The following is a 16,925-nucleotide window of genomic DNA, read 5'->3' on the forward strand; positions in this document are numbered from 1 at the left end:
GTGCTACGAGTGTTGCAGAGCAAACCCCAAACCCATTCAACAACCGATTGGACAATTGCCAGTCGCTCGAGTGACCGCAAATGAAGCATTCGCCTGTACTGGCGTTGATTATTGTGGTCCCATCTACCTTAAACCGATTCATCGTAGAACCGCCGCCCGCAAATCATACATCTGTGTCTTCGTGTGCCTGAGCACGAAAGCGGTGCACTTGGAGCTGGTGAGTGACCTGAGTACGGCTGCGTTCCTGATGGCCCTAGATCGCTTCGTGGGGCGACACACCTCGCCACAACATATTTACTCAGACAACGGGACGAATTTTGTTGGTGCGAAGAATGCGCTGCATGAAATTTACACCATGCTGCAATCAGGAACGGAGGTTGATAGAATTTCGAACCACCTCGCCGAGGACAATATCCAGTGGCACCTGATCCCACCCCGTGCTCCCAACTTCGGTGGCCTCTGGGAGGCAGCAGTGAAGGTGGCTAAGGTTCACCTGGCTCGTCAGCTCGGATCCTCTCTGTTATCGTTCGAGGAACTTACGACGGTTCTCGTAAGGATAGAAAGGGCCATGAATTCCCGACCACTCCAGCCTCTATCCAGCGATCCTAATGATATTGCGGTTCTCACTCCAGCTCATTTTTTGGGGAGAAACATAAACCGTTCTCCTCTCGAAGTTGATGTTCGAGACGTGCCTCTGAATCGTCTCACCCAGTATCAGAAGCTCCAGAAACATGTACAAAATTTCTGGTACCGTTGGCGAAACGAATACATGAAGGAGCTGAACATGCTATATAAAATCAACCCCAAGGACCACAAGCTGAACGTCGGTGACATCGTCATCATCAAGGATGATGCTCTTCCTTCTGTACGCTGGCCGCTAGCCCGCATCATCGAGCTTCATCCCGGACCCGACGGTGTGACCCGAGTCGTAACTCTCCGCACGCCCAATGGAGTTTTTAAGCGTGCGGTTTGCAAAGTGTGTCCACTGGAATGCAGTGGTGAAGATTAGAAGAAGAAGAAGCTGAAAAGAAGAATAATCTGAAGAAAAGGAAAGTGTGTTTATGAAGAAGTAATAATGAATTAAAGAAAAAGTGTATTTGAAAGTTGAAGTGAATTATAGTGAACTGAAAATAATAGTAGTTTTGAAAAGGTTTTCAAAAGGTGGTCGGAAATATGTTGGATATAAAATTGAATTAATAGTGTGAAATGTTTCCGCAATATTTCAACAGTGTGTGAAATCACTCTATACTGGCATCCGTGCAAGCTCTGACAGTTCGCGAATGAAAACAGTACATAAAAAAACGCGATTTTTCCCATCAAGTGCTTCCGAGAGTGCAATAAAAAGTTCACTGAAGTGAAGATTCATGCAAGCAGCAGGAAAGCAACCTCAAACCCGGAACCAGAGAAGGAAGACCATTCGTCATTTTTAGGCAGTGTGCAGCGGAAGAGTCGGTCCCTAATCACGTCATCGATTTCGGCAAAGCGGAAGTTCCCCGAAGGACTAGAGTCCATGTTGCGTGTGAATTGTTGGTCGTCCGATGACAGCAGCAAGGCTCGGAGAGGCCACACGCTGCGAGATTCATCGCTTGCGCTAGATGTCGGTGCACTAATCATTCGGTAAGTCCACTTGTTACCCATCATTGTAAGTCCACTTGTTACCCATCAAGAACATTTTCTGTTATTTTTCAGCACTAATGTAATAAATCGGGATTCCATAACTTGTGTTAAAATTTAACTTTGGGTGTAGTGACAAACGTATTTTTTAGATTTTCGCGGCATTCTCAATAGTTTGAAAATGAAAATATGAAAATAATACTTAAACTTTATCTTACTATGGTGTACCGGGACTAATCGACAAAAATAGATGTTTAAAATTTCACACATAGAAAAACACGTTTATACGTTTAGAATTTTTCGAGAGTTGAACTGTCTGCAGCTCTTTATTTTCCCGAAATCGACATCTCAACATCTAAACTATTTGTACTATTATCCGTTTTAGTTTTTTTTGTATTTTTCCGATTCAAATTGCGATGCAATGCATTGATTTTGTAAGGAAAGCAAAAGACTGCAAAAGCGATTATCTATTATTATTATTATGAGGAAAGCTATGCAATGTTTACCCTTCTTTGCATAATGATGGAAATTTTTATCATAACATTGAATGACCAAAAAATAAATAAAAGAACAAGTTCACTTTAAGTTTATCGTGTCTGAACCTTGATTTATGTCACCAATAAAGAAAAAATCATGCAAGGATTAATACTCTCAAAAATAAAAACAAAACCCAACAAATAAAACAAACATATTAAAAAAATAGAGCTGTACTGGGTATCAAAATTTAAATGAAACAATCAATATTTTGGAATGCCAAAAAAATATAATTTTCAAACGATATTTTATTTGACGAAATGTCGTAGTATACCATCCATAGTAGAGATGCACTTTGAGTAATATTTTCATGTTTTCATATCCAAGCCATTGAGAATGGCGTCATTTTTTTCAGGTTTAAGGACACTTTTTGTATGTTTACTCTGTCAGGCCTTTAAAATGCTTTTTTTATCCCATTTATTTATTTAAGGCTCATTAGCATTTTAGCTGTAACAGAGCCGAATTTTAATCGTGTACATGTCACATGGTTATCGTATATCTATAATTAGCACACTACACAGTTGCCATTCGCCAGTATTCCTTCTATACCATTACATATGGTACATTCACACAGTAGCCATTTAGGCGTAAGAGTATTCTTTCTGTTCTTCCATTATCCAGTGGGACCACCGGACAGCGGAGACAGTTGATTAATCATTGTTGAGTTATTTATAGAACAGCAGCCCGATGTGTCTTGCAGAGCAGAGCAGTTGTATGGATGAATCGATCTTATTTCGACCGTGGATCGATCTCCATCGCTGATGATTGTTGCGTGGACGTAGCTATTCTGTAACAACACGAAGATGGTCAATGAGGGTCCTGAGTTTTGAACTCACGATCGATCGCTAACTAAGCGAACGCGCAACCAATGTGGTTACGGAGACCCCTCCATTTCAAATGCTTGACGGTGAACAATTTGAAAAATACTTTTGTGCTCAGAAAATTCAGAAAAAAATCTCACATGTAAAGAAAAACAAGTACAAACTTATTTAATTAAGGGGTCACCGTAGCCACATTGGTTGCGCGTTCGTTTAGTAAGCGATCGATCGTGAGTTCAAAACTCAGGGCCCTCATTGACCATCTTTGTGTTGTTACAGAATAACAACGTCCACGCAACATTCATCAGCAATTGAGATCGATCCACGGTCGAAATAAGATCGATTCATCCATACAACTGCCCTGCTCTGCAAGACACATCGGGCTGCTGTTCTATAAATAACTCAACAATGATCAATCAACTGTCTCCGCTGTCCGGTCTAACTGGATAATGGAAGAATAGAAGGAAAACTCTTACGCCTAATTAGCTACTGTGTAAATTTGTACCATATGCAATTGAATGGAAGGAAATACTCTAACGCCGAAAAATGGCAACTGTGTAATGTGCTAATTATAGATATGATAAAAATGTGAGACATGTACACGATTAAAATTCGGCTCTGTTACAGCTAAAATGCTAATGAGCCTAAAATAAACCTAAAAAAACAAATTGAAAAATACTCTTGTGCTCAGGAAATTCTGAAAAATTTCCACATGTAAAGAAAAACATGTACAAACTTATTTCATATAAATTCAAGCAATGTTGTGTTCCCAAATAGAAAAAAAAATCGAAATTGCGAAATCCCAAAACATATTTTGGAAAATTGAACCACGAAAATTTTTTATGAGAAATTTTTTAACAATATCTCTCGATACAAAACAATAAGATGCACTTTCAGTGTTTTTTCTTTCAATTTTTATTTCGAAGCTATTGAAAATGGCGCGAAAAACCAAAAGTATGTTTTTCATCATATATCCTATGATGAACCATATAGGGATTCAACAAAGTTGCCAAAATTTCGTATTTACTACCTTGTACAGTATTTTTCACAGACTTGGTAATTTGGTGTGGGGGTACTTTTTACTTCCTTACCCAGCCAGGCCCTTCACCAGAATGTAATGAATGTAATTCATCCGTATACAATATTGGCACGAATATAACGTTTATCCGTATGTAACATTTACGAGAATTTAGAAGAAAAAAAATCGAACATTCAAATGATTTTAGTCAAATCTTCTAGTAATATATAAGATGAGTTCAGTGCAACGTGAAAAAGCAACAAAAATATGAAATGAAATGGAAAAATGTTAAAATAATTCGATTCGTCGTTTAATTGTTCGAATTTTTTTGTAGATAAAACAAATATGAATTCGTTATTTCTTTCCGTTCCTCTCTTTAGGAATAAGAATAAGAGCATTTCTTCAAGTTCAAGACGCACCTTAACACGCTTTGGAACATTAAATTTAAAAGATGATTTAGGCTTTAAAAAATCCAAAGAACGAGAAGAAAACACAGATTAAAGCGTAATAGAAATTTTCTCTTCTTTAACCATCCTATACTCGTGCATACGGTCTCACAGACCGAGAATCAATAATTTTGTTTTGAGGAGGCTGAATTAAATATCTATGAAAACTGAATGTAGTTGAAGAAAATATATTTTCTGTAGTTCCTTCATTCAATTATATATTTTTCTTTAAATAAACATCAATAACTCCTAAAAATACACAATAGCAATATTACAGAGGCACACACAGCCTGTGACATCGTGTGCGAGTATACGAGTTATGATTTTGCGTAGAGGAGGGCTAAACATGAACTGTACTTTGACGATAATTGCCCCGTTCTAATTTTCAGGGAGAACATTTTTTGGATAACCAAATTGCAGGAAATTATTCCCGAGAAAGAGAAGGAAGAAAGTGACAGGAAGACATGGGAGGTGTTGTTGGAAAGGAAAAAGAGGGTTGACCAATGATCACAAAAATGTCGTATACGGACAAACGTTCAAATCTAAATTTTTAGGATTTTTTGAACAACGTTTGTATCCAGCCCTTATCACAAGAAAAAAAAATCACTTTTCCATTACTTCAAATAATAATTATTCAGATTTTGATTTCAACGCAACGCTGCTAGTTTTCTCAGTGCTCTACACTGTAGAGCACACCGTATAGAAATATGTTTTAATCATTAAAACATGGGTATTTAACGTAGGACTAGGTTTAATAGGAAGGTGTGCATTTTAAAATGAAAAAACAAAAATTTTAAACATGTAACGAAATTATGAAAGATTTGAACATTTATAACTGGATAATTTCTTGATAGATCACGGAAATATTTGTATCGAATCGTACATCCGCGAAGAAAAAAGAAGTAGCGTAATGAATGCTGCTTCAGCTGCGGAAAACCTTCAGCATCTGTTCTGTGAATCTGTGAAACTGACGTGCAAAATAATTGGTTTTAGAATGAATTCTCAGAATAAGCACAAAATAATCTCAGTACAAAGCTTGTTACACTGTTACACTGACACGCAGAGGTAATGCAAAGAAAACAGGAAATTGTTAATGTTAAGTTATACTCTGTCGTGAGTATGATAGAAATTTCATTCGCGATTTCAATCTAAAAAGCCAAATGGACTACAAGATTTAATGCTTTTTTAATACTAACGAGTTAAGTCAAGATTTTCATTCTCGTTTCGGCACCAGCTAGCGAGCAGACATCACCGAAGCTAACACCGAATTTACACAGTGTAAGTCGCATACGAACCGGATTTCGTTGCTTTTTTCTGATATGGGTTTTATTGTCAAATCAGCTAATCGTAATGGGTTCTAAGAGATTAAATTAATAGCTACGAGGAAAGTTGATTTTCATCTTATGATTTCAAGTATGTATGTTAGCCAATTGGATGAAAACAAACAAGAACGATTTCGGGGTTCGCTCAATGGTTCATGTGTATTTGTGGATTTGCAATATATTAGTTGTATCCTTACTTATGAATACAACTAATATTTTGTCAGTCCACAATTGTCAAATTCCTGTTCACTTCAAAAAAATATCCGAAGTGTTGAACAAGCGAGTTAAATGAAATAATTTCGTAGTGCTACGATTACTATGCGGTTGTATCGTACCCCTTTCCAATTTTTTTTAGTAAATACATTTTGTAAATGTTACATTCTGAGCAGGACAAACATCGAACAGGATCCACCAACCGAATCAGGCGCAACCTGGTTGGTTTGTGTGAGAAAGTATAAAACAGAGATTCTGTTCGTATGTATAACTCATCATCACAAGAGAACGGATTGCAAGATTTGAGCTGTCCTTATTTCGTTGCGTTAGTCTGAACCCAAATAAGAATGATACAATAAATTGAATAATATTCAACCGTAGAATATTGGGCGAAAGGAAACAAAAATTGAAAAGTAAATGAAAAACTAATCTACACAAAAGCATTACATACATGCCAGTGAGCTTCATATATTACGAAGAAAAAACAATTCTTAGATTTATCGCTGGGAAAAATTTCACTACCTTTAGAATTACACTGTTTCCAAATCTCACAAGAATTCGTCCATGAATAGAATATTCATGTTGAATTTTTTCCAGAATAAAAAGACACTTGAAAAAAAAAATCAGAAAAAAAACCTTTTTACGTCGAACGAAACCAAAATCACGGAAGGTTCCTTTCGCATTAGCATAGAGCTGCCAGGGAAACCACAACATGAGAAGCGCCCAAAGTACGTTTACGTTCAATCAAGTATTCAACAGAAGGATGGATGATAAAATACCCTCCACCAAGCTCGCCATTGTTGCGCTGCTATACGTGCACTATTCATGCCATCTTTTGCTATGGCTCTTATCAATTGCAGTTATGGCAAGAGTGGCTTCGAGACTCCTCCCAGCTTCAGTTCCGCCCCGCCGGAAAGTACGCTAGTAGATTTTTCCTTCTTTGACACACAATTTTAATTACTCCAAAGTTCCTCATCATCTCTGGTAGGGTTGCCTCCGCTGAGGCTCCACCATCGCACAGTAGATCGATATAATGTTCAAAGGGTGACGGAACACAGTTCGCCTCTTCCTGGTCTTCATTATCGAGATGGGGAGAAGAAAAGTTAATCATCATTTACAGGATTCTCGCTCGACGAAGATGTCGGTAAGCGTGTTTCATGTAATTAGTAATTCTTTTTTTCTTCCCAGTCATTGTTGCATTGTGAGAGGATCTCAGGCAACTGTTCAAAGCAGAAGACGGAAATAAAGTTGGCGGAAAGTTGATGAGTTTCAGTTGGGAAATTACGCCAATATGAGAGCGTCGTCTAGGTAATTTACCCACACGCAAACAAAAAAAAAACGCATGACGTTGATTCGTACGCATGTTCCTAAGATGCGAAAGGATGAATATGAGAAAAACAGGGAAACTCTTCAGCTTCAGCTGCACAACTGGAAGGAACGTTTTCCATCCCAACGAACTTCGTCGTGATTCGCCACTTCATACAACCGTACAAAATGTAGGAGTAGAAGAAATGCCAGCGCAACACGGTAAGTGAGCTAGTTTTGCTCTTATGGAACGAGATTCCTGACTGCAATCGTGCACGAGTGCAACGCTTATCGTTTTGTACGAGTTCTCCGATTGCTCTGGTGTCTCTGGCTGTGGGAAGAGCTATATGTAGCAGACGGACTGTACACAATCTGTTATGAGTATATGGGGCGCTTAGGGGGAAAAAGTGGTGTGAAATTGATTCCCAGATTCGTCACGTTCAGACTATGAAACGATACCTGTTATCATCACCTTCGGTACGGCAAGCTTACTAGCTAGCTAGCTAGTGATTGCATTATCCGATTTTCGAATCCGCACAGCGGAGATGACGATTTGCCCGCAACAACATCATAAAAGTTGTGTTTATGACGTGGGAAAATTGAAAAGCGAGAACACAATGCAGAATGCTCTCTTCACCGGATTGGAGATGAGCTAAACGAAACGAAGCTCGAACTCAATCAGGTGTTGCCCCACGTATTTTCTATTATCAAACATCTTTGTTAAACCATTTCTATGTCACACTCAAAAATGAAGTCCTCATTGTGAAGATTGCATGCCAGGAGTCAACTGCTAGCGTAAAATTCCTTCAGCAACAACATCATCATCATCGTTCCATTATCATCGCTGCAGGGCAAACATCGAACAGGATCCACCAACTGAATCCGGCACAACCTGGTTGGTTTTGTGGGAGAAAGTTCACTTTGCAGCGATTATCTCTTGTTGGTTGGGAATAATCCGGCACCCTAGATAACCTCGATATGTCTCGTGTGTTCTGCACAAAATGCCAAAACACCTCTCACAGGGATGGTTCGAGTCATAAAAGTGAATTATAGTTATGAAACTTTATGGAGTTTCGTTTTGAAGTTGTTGCCGCAGCACAACATGACGATCTGAGATGGTGATGCCGATGAAGACGATGCTGGATGCAGAGAAGGGGATGACGCTGCTGCTGCTGCAACAGGCGGTTCGTGAAAAATAAGTCATAAAATAAACCATCTTCATGGGGCTGTGTATGTTCGCCCCCGGATTGCAATCATGGCATTATTTGCCGGGGGATATTATTTGTTTGGTAAAACTTTATGGTACGAGAGGGAGAATCCCACACAAGCATCGAAAACATTGGAACAGCATACCTCCAAATCAGAGCTGATACTCACCTAAAAGTCCTAGGATGCGCTGTATTGTGTACAACATGGTGAGTGCTCTCAATAGGATGGAACTTACCTGAAAATAAAGACATAAAAGATATAGGAAATTCAAATTATCTTCTTAAATCACTATATAGTGTGATAGGTATAGAACACGTGTATCAAACGAAAAACTCAATGAAATGATGCACCAGAAAAGGTCTATTAACAACCAAGTACCAACAATTCACTTTGATTGGTCCGTCGAGCGGTTGCACGGTGTCTTACTAGTTATTCAAGCAATTTCGCCATCTTTCGATTGATCTTCAACTGATGAAAACAACGACAAAATGGTGCACGGAAACCGTCATTCAAGTTTGGGAGAGTTAACCCGTGAAAATATCTCTCACGAGACCGTTCGTCATATTTTGGTAGATGTTTGGGTATGAGAAAAGTCGCAACACGACTAGTGCCAAAATAGTTCAATTTTCTTCAAAAATTTCATAGTAATCAAGTGGCTGAAGATATATTTGTGCGATCAAATTCTGATCCCACATTTGTCCAAAGCATAATTACTGGCGTCGAGAAATGGGTGAACGAGTATGACATGCAAACGAGTCAACAATCATAATGGAACGCTGCAAACAAAAAACACGTCAAAGTCGAAGAAACTGAAGATGATGCTAGTTATTTTCTTTGATATTCATGGTGTTGTCCAATCGAAATTATTTTCGGAGGATGTGATTGAAAAAACGAAAACTCCGAAATAGGAAAAAAAACATTTTGTGCCCCGCTTCTGAAATTCCGAGAAATAAAATTAATTCTAAAATAAACAAACAAAAATTGAAAATAATCCAAATACCGGAATAGTAAAAAAAGGTGAAAAGCAGTACACTCGCAACACGCTCGAAATTCTGAAAAAAATCAGGCATAACAAACGTACGGACATATACAAATAGAAAATAGAGCAGTGCTACTGGTTCTCAACATTAAAAAATTTAAAATGCGGAAACATATTTTTTGTACCGCGCAATACTGCTTTTCGCGAAATCACATGCGAACACAGTTAAATAAAAACTAGAGTGGGTCTGTAAAATAAAAAAAAAACAAATCCCAAAATGCCAAAAGAATATAAATTTCTGTTGGGCCGCAATTCTGAAATAGAAATTTTTCACGCATAAAAAAAATCTTACATTTAAATAAAAGTATGAGCAGCAATGGGTCTCAAAATTGAAAAAAAAACGGAATCGCAAAAAAACTACTGCGCAATGCGCTAAAAATTCTGAAAAATTACAAGTAGTAAAAAAAAACGAAAACATATAAATAAAAAGACGGTGCCGATCGGTCTGGACTCAATCCCAGCTGGCGTCGTTGGGATTTTCAGAGGCGAAAAATATCTGGTTACGTCTTCCTTTGGAAGGAAAGTGAAAGGAGTTGGCCCGACTCATGAGTTGTTGAGTCTGATAGATAGGAACAGGTGGAGTTTTCTCCCATATGTCGGTGATTGAAACTAAAGTGGCGGAAATAGTTCGACGAAAAATAAGCGAAGATAAAACAAATATGAAAAATAAAAATTACGGAATGGCAAAAAAGTGAAAAAAGAAAATTTTACACATATTAATAAAACATGTACGAACACATATGAATGAAAATTAAAATAGTACAACTTCTTCTTGAATGACGTTAACGTTCTCTGTGGAACTTTTACCGTCTCAATGTATACATTAACTATCGTCATTTATTAATACTTAGTTGAGATTTCTTAAGCCAAATAACACACCTTGAATGTATTCCGAGGGGTAAGCTCTAGAATACGCGTGAACACAGTGCAAGTCGAATGAAATTTCTCTAACGAAAAATCCCCCGGCCAGAACGGGAATCGAACCCGAACGCCCGGCATGATAATGTGAGACGCTAACCACTCGGCCACGGGTGCACTAAAAAAACACTTAAAACAGTACTAATGGATCTCAAAAAAAAACTTGGAGATATGCATTTTTTGTATCGCGCAATATTATCGAAAGTATGGAAAACATATCAGAAATTAAAAAACACATGCGAACACATTAAAATAAATAAAAACTAGAGCAGTAGTGGGTTTCCAAATTTGAAAATAAATAAATCTCGAAATGTCGAAAAATATAAAATATGTTTTGTGCTATAAAATTATAAAAACGAAATCACACAAAAGAACGTATTAAAATATTTCAATGAAAATTGAAGCTGTAATGGATCCCAAAAATTAAAAAAAAAATAAATTACTACAGTACTATTGGGTCTCAAAATTTAAAAAAATATAAAAACTTCGAAACACGAAAAGTTTTTGGCGCAATACTTGTGAGAATGAAAAAAAAACAAGTTCGAACAAATTTAAAAAATCAGAGTAGAAAGCAATGAATCTCAAAATTGAAAAAAAATAACTGCGCAATGCGAAAAAATTCAAACATATCAAAAAACATGCACGAACACATATGAATAAAAATTGAAACAGTATTAATGAGTCTTGAAAAAAAAACTTGAAGATTCACATTTTTTGTATCGCGCAATAGTTTTAAATTTCTGTAAAAAATATTACAAATTAAAAAAGCACATACGGATACATTGAAATAAAAACTAGAGTAGTAGTGGGTCTCAAAAAACAAATAAATCTCGAAATGTAAAAAAAATATGAAATATTTTTTCCTGCTATAAAATTATAAAACGAAATCACACAAAAAAGTATTGGAATATTTTATTAAAAATTGAGGCAGTGATGGGACTCAATATTAAAAAAACAAAACATCGAAACACGATTTTTTTGTGTGCCGTGCAATGTTTTTGAAAATTAAATTAAATGAGTACGAACAAATGAAAAATTGAGCAATAAGCAATGGGTCTCAAAATTGAAAACAAAAATCAAAAATATAGGAATGGCAAAAAAGTGAAATAATACTGCGAAATGCGCTAAGAATTCAGAAAAAAATTACACATATCGAAAAACATGCGCGAATACATGTGAATAAAAATTAGAACAATACTAAAGGGTCGCAAAAAAAAACTTTTTTTTATGCTACGCAATGATTTTGAAATTCTGAAAAACAAAACCACAATTGAAAAAGCAAGTACGAACACATTAAAATAAAAATTAGAGCAGTAGTGGGTCTTAAAAATTGAAAACAAATAAATCTTGAAATATAAAACAATGTAAAAAAAATGCAGTGTGGCGCAATAAAAAATCATACAAAAGTATTCGTAATTAAACATAAAATTAAAAATTGAGACAATAATGGGTCTCAAAATTTAAAACAAAATTACGGTATAGCAAAAAAGGGAAAAAATAGAATTCCGTATTGCGCTAAAAAATCAGAACAAATCACACATACGAACACATGCGGATAAAAATTAGAGCAGTACTACTGGATCTGAAAATTAAGAAAAACAGATCTTCGAAACACGAAAGGTTTTTTCTATGTCCTACATAATGCTTTCGAAAACAAACAAAAGTAAATAGAGGAGGTGGAGGTAATACGGACATGTTAAGAAGAACTTTAATTATGTCTATGGAAACTCATGTTCCCCAAAACTTTGATGTAGTTTCCGGCAATTCAATATACTGTTTTCCATCAAATTGGTCAAATGTTTTACAAAAAAGTATATTTCAACGAAATTTATCCAGCTTTTTTTTTTGCTTGAAACACGAACAGAATATATAGTAAAAAGTTAAACAATTTGCGATTAAAATGGGTATGTTTTTCGATGGCACTGACCACTCACCTTCCTCCCCGACGCAACGACGCAATCGTTTTGCCAGCAATTCGGTGTTAGCTCACAATGTGAGTCGGTGCGTATCACGAGTTAATCACCACTTTTCGGATCAGATGATGATAGCTTAAGTAGTCGCGATCTTAATATTTTGTTCCCCATATATGTCTTCCTTAGAAATTTTTTTCGCTCCGTCGATGGTAACACTGCATTCCCCACTTCGAGACGATAATATTCGGCTACTCGTTCAGTCTGATCGGATGGCATGAAGAATTTTGTTCACTGCTTAAAACACAATATCGAAAAAGGGGTGGTCACATCGAATATCCTAAAACAAGCTTTATTCTCGAACAAAGCTTTTTTTATCTTTTAAAATAATCGATTTAACGCTTTTTTCTAAGTTGCATTAGGGTGACTATGAAAAAACCTGATTTTTCTGCTTTAACTTTTATATTTCAAATTCTACATAAAAACTGTCTTCGTACGACTTTTAGAGCTTATCGATACCAACATTTTGGGGTACAGAACTTGTCTATATCTTAATTCTACGCAAAGTTATTGACGATGTTACCCAAAAACTCATGATTTCAATTTTCATTTTATCAAACCCAAAAAATAACATAGTTTTGAAAATCACACATCATCTAGAGTGCATATTTCACTCACTTTCACTGTCTCTTTCAAATACCGCCAAAAAACTTTGTCTACGTTCGCCTCAGAAAGAATGACAAACAAATGAAAAGAGCGTGTTTTTTGGGAAGAAATATCAATAACTTTGAGTAAAGTTGAGATATTGACAAGTTCTGCATCGAAAAATGTTTGTATTAGTAAGCTCTAAAAGTCTTTCGAAGACAGTTTGCATGTAAAATTTTAAATACGAAAGTTTGAGCAAAAAACAGTTTTTTTTTTCATGGTGACCCTAACGTAACTTATAAAAAGGCGCTATATCGGTTTTTTCAAGAGATAGAAAAAAAAACTTTGTTCTACAAAGATGTCTCAAATAATTGAAGCTACAACATTGTCCAACTATGTTTACCTCTATCTATAATGATAAGAAAGTTAGATTTTTTATTTCATCGACAATTTTGGTCACACTATTTTTGACAACACCCTATTTTAAACAACATAAAACGAGCGCTCTATCACGAGTAATAACTTTGTCTAAGTCAGTTTTTGTCTAGAGAATAACTGTCGAGCTCTAAATGCTAATTTCCACTTAAATGCATCTCCTGGACCATTGTGCATTGTGCTTATAATAGGCAATTTGCTTTCATCTATTACATTTTTTTTAAATAAATCATATTAAACCCTTTTCGGTCGTATTAAATTTGGGCATGGGTATCGTACTGGTCGGAATTATTTTTCCTTGAAAAAGCAGTGGTACATGCAAGATTATGAGAATAAACATTTTTTTATTTATTTTGTGAACTTTATTTCGTGCAAAATTTTTCGAAATAGTCCCAAAGAGTTATTCATATGAAGTATATTCAATACATAATTTTATTTTTACTATCCATTAAATAAGAGACACTTTTGTCATTAATGCAATAAATGAATAATTAATGCCAGCAGTGTGTATACGAAAAGATCAGTACTTTTCAATTTTAATAAAAAAAAATTACCGATTATTCAGATGGCATAAGACACTTATGCAAACAATTATTCTGCTCTTTAAAATCAACTACTTTAACATGATTCAAACCGGTAGTTACTCAAATAATGATTTCAACGTATCCGAAATTGATCAGTACTTTTCACTTTAGATGAACAAAGATTTTGTCGCTTGAGACATTTATACGATTATTCAAATTAGAGGCGAATGAACTGCAAAGTTTAAAGCCTCTTAAAAACAAAGAAAGAAGAAGATTATTCAAATAACATGAGACATTTATGCAAACAGTAGTTCTGATATTTATGAACAATCTTTTCCATCACACCAAAGTGTTACAATAGTTGAATTCTGCTGTTATGATTTTTTGTCCCACATTCTTATGCATTCAACGCACTGTGCATTATTTTGTTGGGTGACCACTTTGTTTGATACGGAGTTCATTAGACATCAAGCTTCGTTTCGGAAAAGCATAAACTGATACTTGCTTGTGTAAAATATAACGACCACAAAGGGTTAAACTAAAAAAAAAAGATTCAACTGCATATAATCGAGTCCGACCTTTGAACCAGGGTTCCTTGTTTTTTTTTATTCATTCCCAAAGTTGTCAATCATAAAGAGATAATTTGTTGAGTATGTTATTCCCAATGATTTCTCCATCTAGAGCTAGCGACTTCGAACCCCTCCTTTGTTATCAATTTTTCTGGTTGCGAAGGAAGTGCCCAATTTTTATTACACATTTTATTACATTCGAGGAACGCATTTGCTAATAAAATTCCAAATCACGACATCATTCTGCGTCGTGTTTATTCTGAATGCTCCAACTTTAAGAAGCAGTAAAACATTTTTAGTTATTTTTATAGACATGGAGCATTTGAATACAGATTACACTCAACGAATAATGAATCAATTGCTAAACCATTGCAATAACACGCTCAATGAAGAAATTTACAATCGATCGACGGTTTCAAACACACGCCTGATGACACATCAAATATTTGTAGAGAACAGCAGCAATTTTCTTTTTCTGTTTTGAAGCGCGATGTCAGCGCTAACCTTTCCCCGTGAATCACCGCTTGCATTTTTTGTGATTTTTTCCTTCTTTTCTCTCTTTAGAGCCAAGCGCTTCGTTTAGAGCGAATTAATTTGAAGTACCACTCCGCCGGATGCTCCCCGCAAGGATGTCCCACAACCGCTCGAGGAGATAGCGCCAACGTCATCATCCTTGTGCCGAGAACTTGTCTGACGAAGTGTTTCGAGTGTCATTGTCGCCGCCGTCGTTGACTGCGAGCCGCGCGATGAGGGCGGCGCTAGCTCGGGTGCCGTCAGATGCAGACGGCAAGATTGTCAAGAGAATCGCTCTCATCAAGACCCCGTCCGCCTCGTACCCAGTGCCAGTCATGCATTCCCCCATGCATGCACCATATGTGTGCGCGCTTGCAGGACCATACTCTCCAGTATGCTTCGGATAGTTCGCAGCCAGAGTCTTATCAGGACGTGCAGCGAAACATATATGCGCACATATGTGTGGGCGCGATGACGGGCGAGCAAGTCAGCTAACTTAATAAACTGCTGGATTGACATGACACAAAGCGGCCAAAAGTTGTCGGTTTCAATGGAGACGTGCCCAACGGCATTTTGCAATCTACGGAGTAATTCACGAACACAATAGAGACGAAAGAAAAAAAAGCGAGAATTATGTCACGATTGTTAATAACAATTCATTGCCGACATTTGTTTTCATGATACCTATCAAACATGAATAATGATCGTCTTGAATTAATTAACTAATGTGCGCACTGACTTGAACCAAGTCCCGATACTTCCCCGCGCCATTAACACATTGTGTCCTTTACACTGCGTTTCTGTCGTCCCATTTTGCCCGTCTCTAATGCAACTTAAGTTCGGTGATTCATTATTGTTATTATCATTGGTCCAGTTTTCCGACGCTGTCCGGTGTGTGAATGTGTGTGTGTTTTGCGTCTGTGTGTCTTCAATGGCTCGCACTCGGCAATCACAATCAAGAGCAGACCAGACCCTGGGTATATACACGGTATACGTGGCGAAGTTTGATTATCACAATTAACATTAGTCAGCCGGAGTGGGCACACACAGCTGGAGATGGGAATCAGTAATTGGAATCGCTTGAGAGCGAAATTGCAGGAAAATTATGCTTAATGGCGCCGCCTGCATAATTGATGTTGGAAAGTAAGGTAATGCAATCGCGGGGCTAGCGAAACTGTACCGTGGACATGTTTACTAATTCAGTTGTGTACGCTTGTAAGTTTTGCGCAGAATGTTGAGAAAATGTGCCATCTACCGGCTGAATGACGGTACTGAGTTGGGTAACGGTATGTTTGCAGCTACGTGCGGAAGGATTCGAGTGTATAAAGTTACGGTTTCACTCATTTTTTTTTCGTCCAGCATACCATGAGTTTTATAAATGAGTGGCACCTACTACACATGTAGGCCACATACAGGGAGATAGCCATATTTTCAAAATTCAAGCAGTTCTAACTCCTCGAAAAATATGCTTATTTACATGCAACTGGACCATGAAAAGACTGTTCAATCTATTTGTATGAAATGCCCTGTGTCTATAAACGGAAATCAAATCGCTGAAGGTGGACTGTAACTGACTGACTGAAACCAAAAGCAAAATGCTTATTGGGTCTATCCGTTTACACTGTTTAAACGACATTCGTGATGAGTTCAGACCTTTTTTTTTTTTTTTAATCCAAAATATATATTTTATTAAGGCTCATATGGCGTCAGCCTAACGGGGCCGGGAGTTCAATATTTTGACAATGTTTGCTTAGACTATGTTAGTAATATGTAACCGATTACTCGCGGTTGACTCGAGGTTAGTATTACAAGTGTTCTCATAATTGGTATGTCGCAGTCTTCGATGCTCTGTACGTGTGCCCGACACGGGATACTTCCTATTGGGATGCAGCT

At 36.9% G+C, this 16,925-nt stretch overlaps 1 protein-coding gene across 1 annotated transcript in view; it reads right to left on the bottom strand.

The window, feature by feature from the left end:
• The window catches only part of LOC129764363 (bifunctional heparan sulfate N-deacetylase/N-sulfotransferase), a 503,807-nt gene that overhangs the window by 317,252 nt on the left and 169,630 nt on the right, over window positions 1-16,925 (bottom strand). The window lies entirely within an intron of this gene.

The sequence above is a fragment of the Toxorhynchites rutilus genome, chromosome 2 (genome assembly GCF_029784135.1).
Source record: "Toxorhynchites rutilus septentrionalis strain SRP chromosome 2, ASM2978413v1, whole genome shotgun sequence".
NCBI classification, from domain to species: domain Eukaryota; kingdom Metazoa; phylum Arthropoda; class Insecta; order Diptera; family Culicidae; genus Toxorhynchites; species Toxorhynchites rutilus.